Source organism: Notolabrus celidotus, chromosome 5 (genome assembly GCF_009762535.1).
Source record: "Notolabrus celidotus isolate fNotCel1 chromosome 5, fNotCel1.pri, whole genome shotgun sequence".
In the NCBI taxonomy this organism is placed as follows: domain Eukaryota; kingdom Metazoa; phylum Chordata; class Actinopteri; order Labriformes; family Labridae; genus Notolabrus; species Notolabrus celidotus.
The window spans coordinates 37,655,614-37,661,763 of NC_048276.1; the positions used below are offsets into that span (position 1 = coordinate 37,655,614).

At 43.0% G+C, this 6,150-nt stretch overlaps 2 non-coding genes across 2 annotated transcripts; both read left to right on the plus strand.

The window, feature by feature from the left end:
- Positions 1 to 1,440: 1,440 nt before the first annotated feature.
- trnay-gua lies at positions 1,441 to 1,529 on the plus strand. The gene is given in 2 exon segments: positions 1,441 to 1,477; positions 1,494 to 1,529. It is a non-coding gene; the product is annotated as a tRNA-Tyr (tRNA).
- A 2,301-nt stretch (positions 1,530 to 3,830) lies between these two features.
- Positions 3,831 to 3,919, plus strand: trnay-gua. The gene is given in 2 exon segments: positions 3,831 to 3,867; positions 3,884 to 3,919. It is a non-coding gene; the product is annotated as a tRNA-Tyr (tRNA).
- Positions 3,920 to 6,150: the final 2,231 nt, after the last annotated feature.

Here is a 6,150-nt window from a genome sequence, read left to right on the forward strand (position 1 = left end):
TGGACTGAGGTGGATAAAGAGGATCTTCAGGCCTATCTGGGTCTGTTGATCCTGGCTGGTGTCTACAGATCCAGCAAAGAGACCTCAACCAGTTTATGGCGTGCCCAGTCTGGAAGGGCAATTTTTCGTGCTACTATGCCCCTGAAGATGTTTCATGTCATGTCAAGAGTAATCCAGTTTGATGATCCTGACACCAGACAGATTCGACGTGTGGGAGACAAACTTGCTGCCATTCGGGTTGTGTAGGACAAGTGGGTGTGTCGCTTACAACTCAGGTACAACCCGGGAGCAGATATGACGGTGGATGAGCGCCTGGTCCCCAGTGGATGGACAGCCCGAGAAGAATCAGGGCAAGCGTGTTGTACTTGAGATAACTGAAGGTCTTCGAGGGCGAACTGTTACATGTGATAACTTTTTCACGTCCTATGCCCTCGGCCAGAAGTTGCTGGGAAAAAAGCTGGCCATGGTGGGAACTATCAGGAAAAATAAACCTGAACTTCACCCTGCACTTCAAACGATCAGAGACAGGGCCCGATTCTTGTCAAAGTTTGCATTTACTGAGACACATGCAATTGTGTCCTGCTGCACCAAAAAAAAGAAAAAATGTGCTGTTGATGAGCACTTCACACCGGGATCCTGTTGTAAGTGTGACTGGAGGTTGTTTTCCTCCTGGCCACTGTTGGCACTGTGCCAGGTCGCTGGTTCAATTCTAGCTCGAAGGATGTGCTTTTCCTCTCAGTCCTATGCTGTAGGTCAAAGTGGTGCAAGCCATCATCCTCAACTGCAATGCATTTTAGATCCCGTTAAATGAAGAGAACCATTGTTTCTGTCGTTTGCTTGGAAATGTTGGGACTTTACAACAGCGAGTTGACAATGGCTTCAACCTTCCATGCAGTCCTTTGTGATGATTGTTTGGCACAAATTGATCAAGCTTGGTCTTGAGCAGGGCTGGACTGGGACCAAAAAAATGGCTCTGGCATTTTTGGCCATGGCGGCCCACCATGATTATTCATATGATATGCGAATGCACACGACATACAAGAGGATATATATATGTGCAGGAAGAAAAAGAACACGTGTAATCTCCACATCAGGGAACGACAATGTGGTGGGAATGACAAACATGGCAGTAAGTTTGGCACATTTCGCAGCGTCCACTTGTAGGCTTTTTAGCCTTTTTTCTTGCAGCTTTTCTCCACTGAACACATTTAACAAACAGTAGCTGCTACAATATGCTTTTCTGATTAAATCACGGCCCTGGCTCGGCCAAAAATTGTGCGTTGGCCCACCGTGCATTGCCCGGTATGCCAGATGGCCTGTCTATGCCTTGTCTTGAGGAAGGAGTGGGTTTTTGAAGGAAAATGCAGTTCTTTTAAAATCTTCTGGCTTTTTATCATATTAGACCCAGCAACATTCCAGGCAAATTTCTATTTCCCAGTCCCTTCGATAGCTCAGTTGGTAGAGCGGAGGACTGTAGGATGTAAATATCAGTGATCCTTAGGTCGCTGGTTCAACTCCGGCTCGAAGGATGTGCTTTTCCTAGCACACTGTAGGTCTAATGAGATCAAAGTGGAGCAAGCCATCATCCTCAATTGCAATGTATTTCAGAACCCGTTGTGTGAAAAGCAACATAGTTCCAATCACTTCCTTGCCAAACCTTCCTTGTTGGTACTTTACAACAGAAATTAGACTATAAAGCTGTGTTTCGACCAGAGGAAATTTAACCCTGAACTACATGCGTTTTGACCGGTGGATCCAGGGTCTAAATTTAGTACAGGGGTAGATAAAAAGCCCCTGCTTGGGGGGTAGTACTTTTCAAAGGTCCCGGGACTTTTGGGGGGCAGGGCCTGCAATGCTGAACGTGTCTGATTGGAAGTTTAACCATAGTGTTTTTATTCACTTGATTTCTCTTTCTTTCATTAGTTTTGATTTGTTCTATCTTTTTTGTATGTGTGTGTACTTTTCAAAAGAAGAAGCTGTGATTCTCTTGATTTAGCAGCTTGTAACAGTAGTCTTCTCTCAGCCCACCGTGAATGCGTCTCTCCCGGTGTTACAGTTTTAAAAGTGACCCTGTAAACTGGAGACCTTCAGCTGAACATGTCAGTGTTTGTGGAGTTTACACAGCTGTTGAAACACAGAGGGAGTTCCTGGGAATGCAAACTAGTTTAGTTTTTATTAGATTTCAAAATATCCTCATCAGATATTTAATGATCGTCTAAAGACGTTTATGAGGGATGCATCCGGCTGAAAGTCTCCAGTTAACAGGGTCGCTGTTTAAAACCAAAACACCGGTCGATCTCTGCCACGGCTTTTTGAGTTCAAAAGGATTTTAAAGCCGTGTTGAAACGTCTTTGCTACTCGCGCTTATCTCCTCTCACGTGTTGATTCAGTGAATCCATCTGTGATGAAATATAGCACCATCTAAAACAGCACCAGCTGAGTCTCTTCATGCTAGCAGGCTAACTGTTGTGTTGCTCATAATGATACCTGCCTGTCCGTCTGCTCCTATGGTGTCATCTTTGATGAATGTCTTTGTTTTACTGCCCTCTACTGGTCTGGTGGTGTAGTGCATTTACTTTATTTCCTCCATACGTCACTGGCCTGATTTACACAATCTACCCGGCACTTCAGCCCGCGGTCAAAACGCAGACAACAATGGGGGCACAGGAACCTTTTAGTTCAGGGGAAAGTAGTTCTGGAGGCTAAAAGACCCCGGAACTCTTGATTGAAATGCACCCTAACCTGATCATTGACTTTGGTCCCGTTTGATGTTTGTTGGCCACAAGTTGAGAAAAGTTTCCTTCTTAACTCTGCTGGCTTTTTCTCTAGTTAGGCAAGGCAAGTTTATTTATAAAGCAGCATTCATACAAAGAGCAATTCAAAGTGCTTTACAAAACCAAAACAGTAAGCATCAACAAAAACACACAGCAAACACTTAAAACATTAAAATGTTATATGCGGCCAGTTATGTTGTTGTATCTATTCTCTCTCTCTCTGTACTTATGTAACTTAATGTACATAGTAAATAGTGTTGGGTCTTATTACTTATTTAAATTAGGAGGGATTATTATAAATAATCAGCCTCCCTCACTGCTCTGAAGTCTGTCACTTGCAGAGTCTTACTGTCCCACCGTAAACAGAATAACAACTGGTCTTGTCTTAACCGAGATAAACCCTTAATCAATCGATTCATCTCAGAACTTCTTCCCAAAGGTTAAGACTCACACATTGAGTCTTTTCTGTGTCCAGTCGCAGCCTCTTGAAACCCCTGCAGGATGCTCCTATGCCCAACATTTAATTGTAGATCCAATATCAGGTTAATTTCATAATGCTATACCTTGTCAGAAAATATCCAATTTAAAATGACATTAAACAAACATAAGCATGAAAACATAAACTATTTTAGAATCTAAGATCAAGAAAGAAAAAAAGTAAATTGAGCTACAAAATGTCATTAAAACTCAGTTTGATAAAAGAAATGAAAGTTTGTAGTTACAGAACTAAAAACTAAGGTTGAAAAATGAGTTTGCATCCATTAAGGGGTGAAGATGCAGCTAAAAGGGGAACGTTTTTTAGTTTGTTGGGTCTGTTTTTTGATTGGGAAGGATTATTTAGTATTATTTATTTTAATTATTAATACATTTATTTTATCAATTAAGCTCAGAACGTTTTCCCAACTCACATTGAATCTTTTCTGTGATGAGTCCTGTAGGGTGCCAAACAGCCCAACAAAATCTGATTTTAAAATCTGACATTAAATTGAATATTTAACTTTAAAAAAAACAGTTAGATCAGAAAAAACATTTTAGGCAAATTTCCTTTACCATATGCCTTCGATAGCTCAGTTGGTAGAGCGGAGGACTGTAGGATGTAAATATCAGTGATCCTTAGGTCGCTGGTTCAACTCCGGCTCGAAGGATGTGCTTTTCCTCTCAGTCCTACAGTATACTGTGGGTCAAAGTGGTGCAAGCCATCATCCAAAACAGCAATGCATTTTAGATCCTGTTCAATGAAGAGTAGCATTATTTCTGTCACTTCGTTGAAAATGTTGGGACTTTATAAAGAACAATTGACAATGGCTTCAGCATTGCATGTAGCGGAGGACTGTAGGATGTAAATTAGAGCTGAAGATATTTGTCCGAGTGCGGTCATAATTTCTATCATTTTACCCGGGCTTGGGCCGAGCTCGGGCTTGTGCAGTAAATGAGCGGTCAGCAAGCAGTCATGCGTCAACGGCACGAGCACTGGCTCGCGCGTAAAGTGATAATACAGGACCTCTATAAGATCACATCATTCCTCTGGACAACATTTAACCAGCTGAGAATGTTGCCACACTCAGACAGGGAGGCCGTACATGCTCATGCCCGCACTCTTCTGCAAGCTGTGCACGGTGCTGCAGGTGCACGACGAGATGTGGAGACTTGAGACCCAGAGCTCTCCAGAGACGAGCGCGCTCATCCTCCGGCAAAAGGAGGAGTGGGAAAATGTCCAGCGAGCTGACTGGGAAGACGACGAGGTATCTCATACATTAAAACGACTGTCATGGAAGAGGAAACTGATGTTTTAAACTGGTGGAAGATCAACAGACCTACCCAAAACTCGCAAAATTAGCCAGATCAGTAATGAATAATGTCGGGGCAGTCGGGCTGTAAACGGGTTCAGGCTTTAAAAAAATCTAGATCATTCGGGTTCAGGCAGAATTCTGTCGGGCTCGGGTCGGGTCGGGTCAGGTCTAACTTTTAAGGCCCGACTTCAGCTCTAATGTAAATCAGTGATCCTTAGTAGAGATAGGGCCGATACCGATTATTAGTCAAGGAGGCCGATAACCGATATTTGGAGCCGATATTCATTTGGAGTAAAAGGGAAAATATTGGCGTCAAAATTTTCAATAATACAAACTCCTACACTTAACTTTGTTTAAATGCCATAAAGCATATGTTTATTGAACAGCTTTTCATATTTGCAACATATTAAAGTTTATTTTTTATCCTAGACAATAGACATCTTTGTTTTAATATTCTAACACAAAGTGCAGGGAGCTCCCAGGCTCAGCAGCATGTCTTATGGTGCGTTCACACCAAACGCGAATAGACTCATTTACGCGAATGAAGTACGTGTAAAGTCAATGCAGAGGCGTGAGTAGACGCGAGTAGAGGTTTGGCAGGTTTGGCAGCGCGTATCGCACGAATGACGCGGATTATGTGTGCGACACGCAAATTCATACGCGCGAAAGACGCAAATTCATATGCGCATAAGACGTGGCTTATACGCGCAAAAGACGCAAATTCATACGCGCAAAAGACGCAAATTCATATGCGCGAAAGACGCGAAACTTTTGCACGAATGACGCATATTATATGCGCGACACGGGAATTCATACGCGCGGAAGACGCAAATTCATACGCGTGAAAGACGCAAATTCATATGTGCGAAATACGCAAATTAAGACGCGCAAAAGACGCAAATTTATACTTGTGAATTACGCGAAACCTTCGCACAAATGACGCGGATTATATGCACGACACGCATATTCATAAATGCGAAAGACGCGAATAATTCATACGCGCGAAAGATGCACATTCATATGCGCGAATGACGCAAAACGTTCGTAGAATGACGCGGATTATTCGCACGACACGCAAATTCATACGCACGAAAGATGCTAATTCATACGCGCGAAAGACGCAATTTCATACGCGCGAAAGACGTGAATTCGTACTCGTGAAAGACGCAAAGTCATACACGTGAAAGATGCAAATTCATACACGTGAAAGATGCAAATTCATACGCGCGAATGACGCGAAACGTTCGCACGAATGACGCGCACGAAAGACGCAAATTCATACGCGCGAAAGACGCAAATTCATTCGCACGAAAGACGCAAATTAATTCACGCGAAAGACGCAAATTCATACGCGTGAAAGACGCAAATTCATATGTGCGAAAGATGCAAATTTATACTTGCGAATGACGCGAAACCTTCGCACAAATGACGCGGACGATTCGCACGACACGCAAATTCATACGCGCGAAAGACGCGATTTCATACACGCGAAAGACGTGAATTCATACTCGTGAAAGACGCAAAGTCATACACGTGAAAGATGCAAATTCATACGCGCGAATGACGCGAAACGCTCGCACGAATGA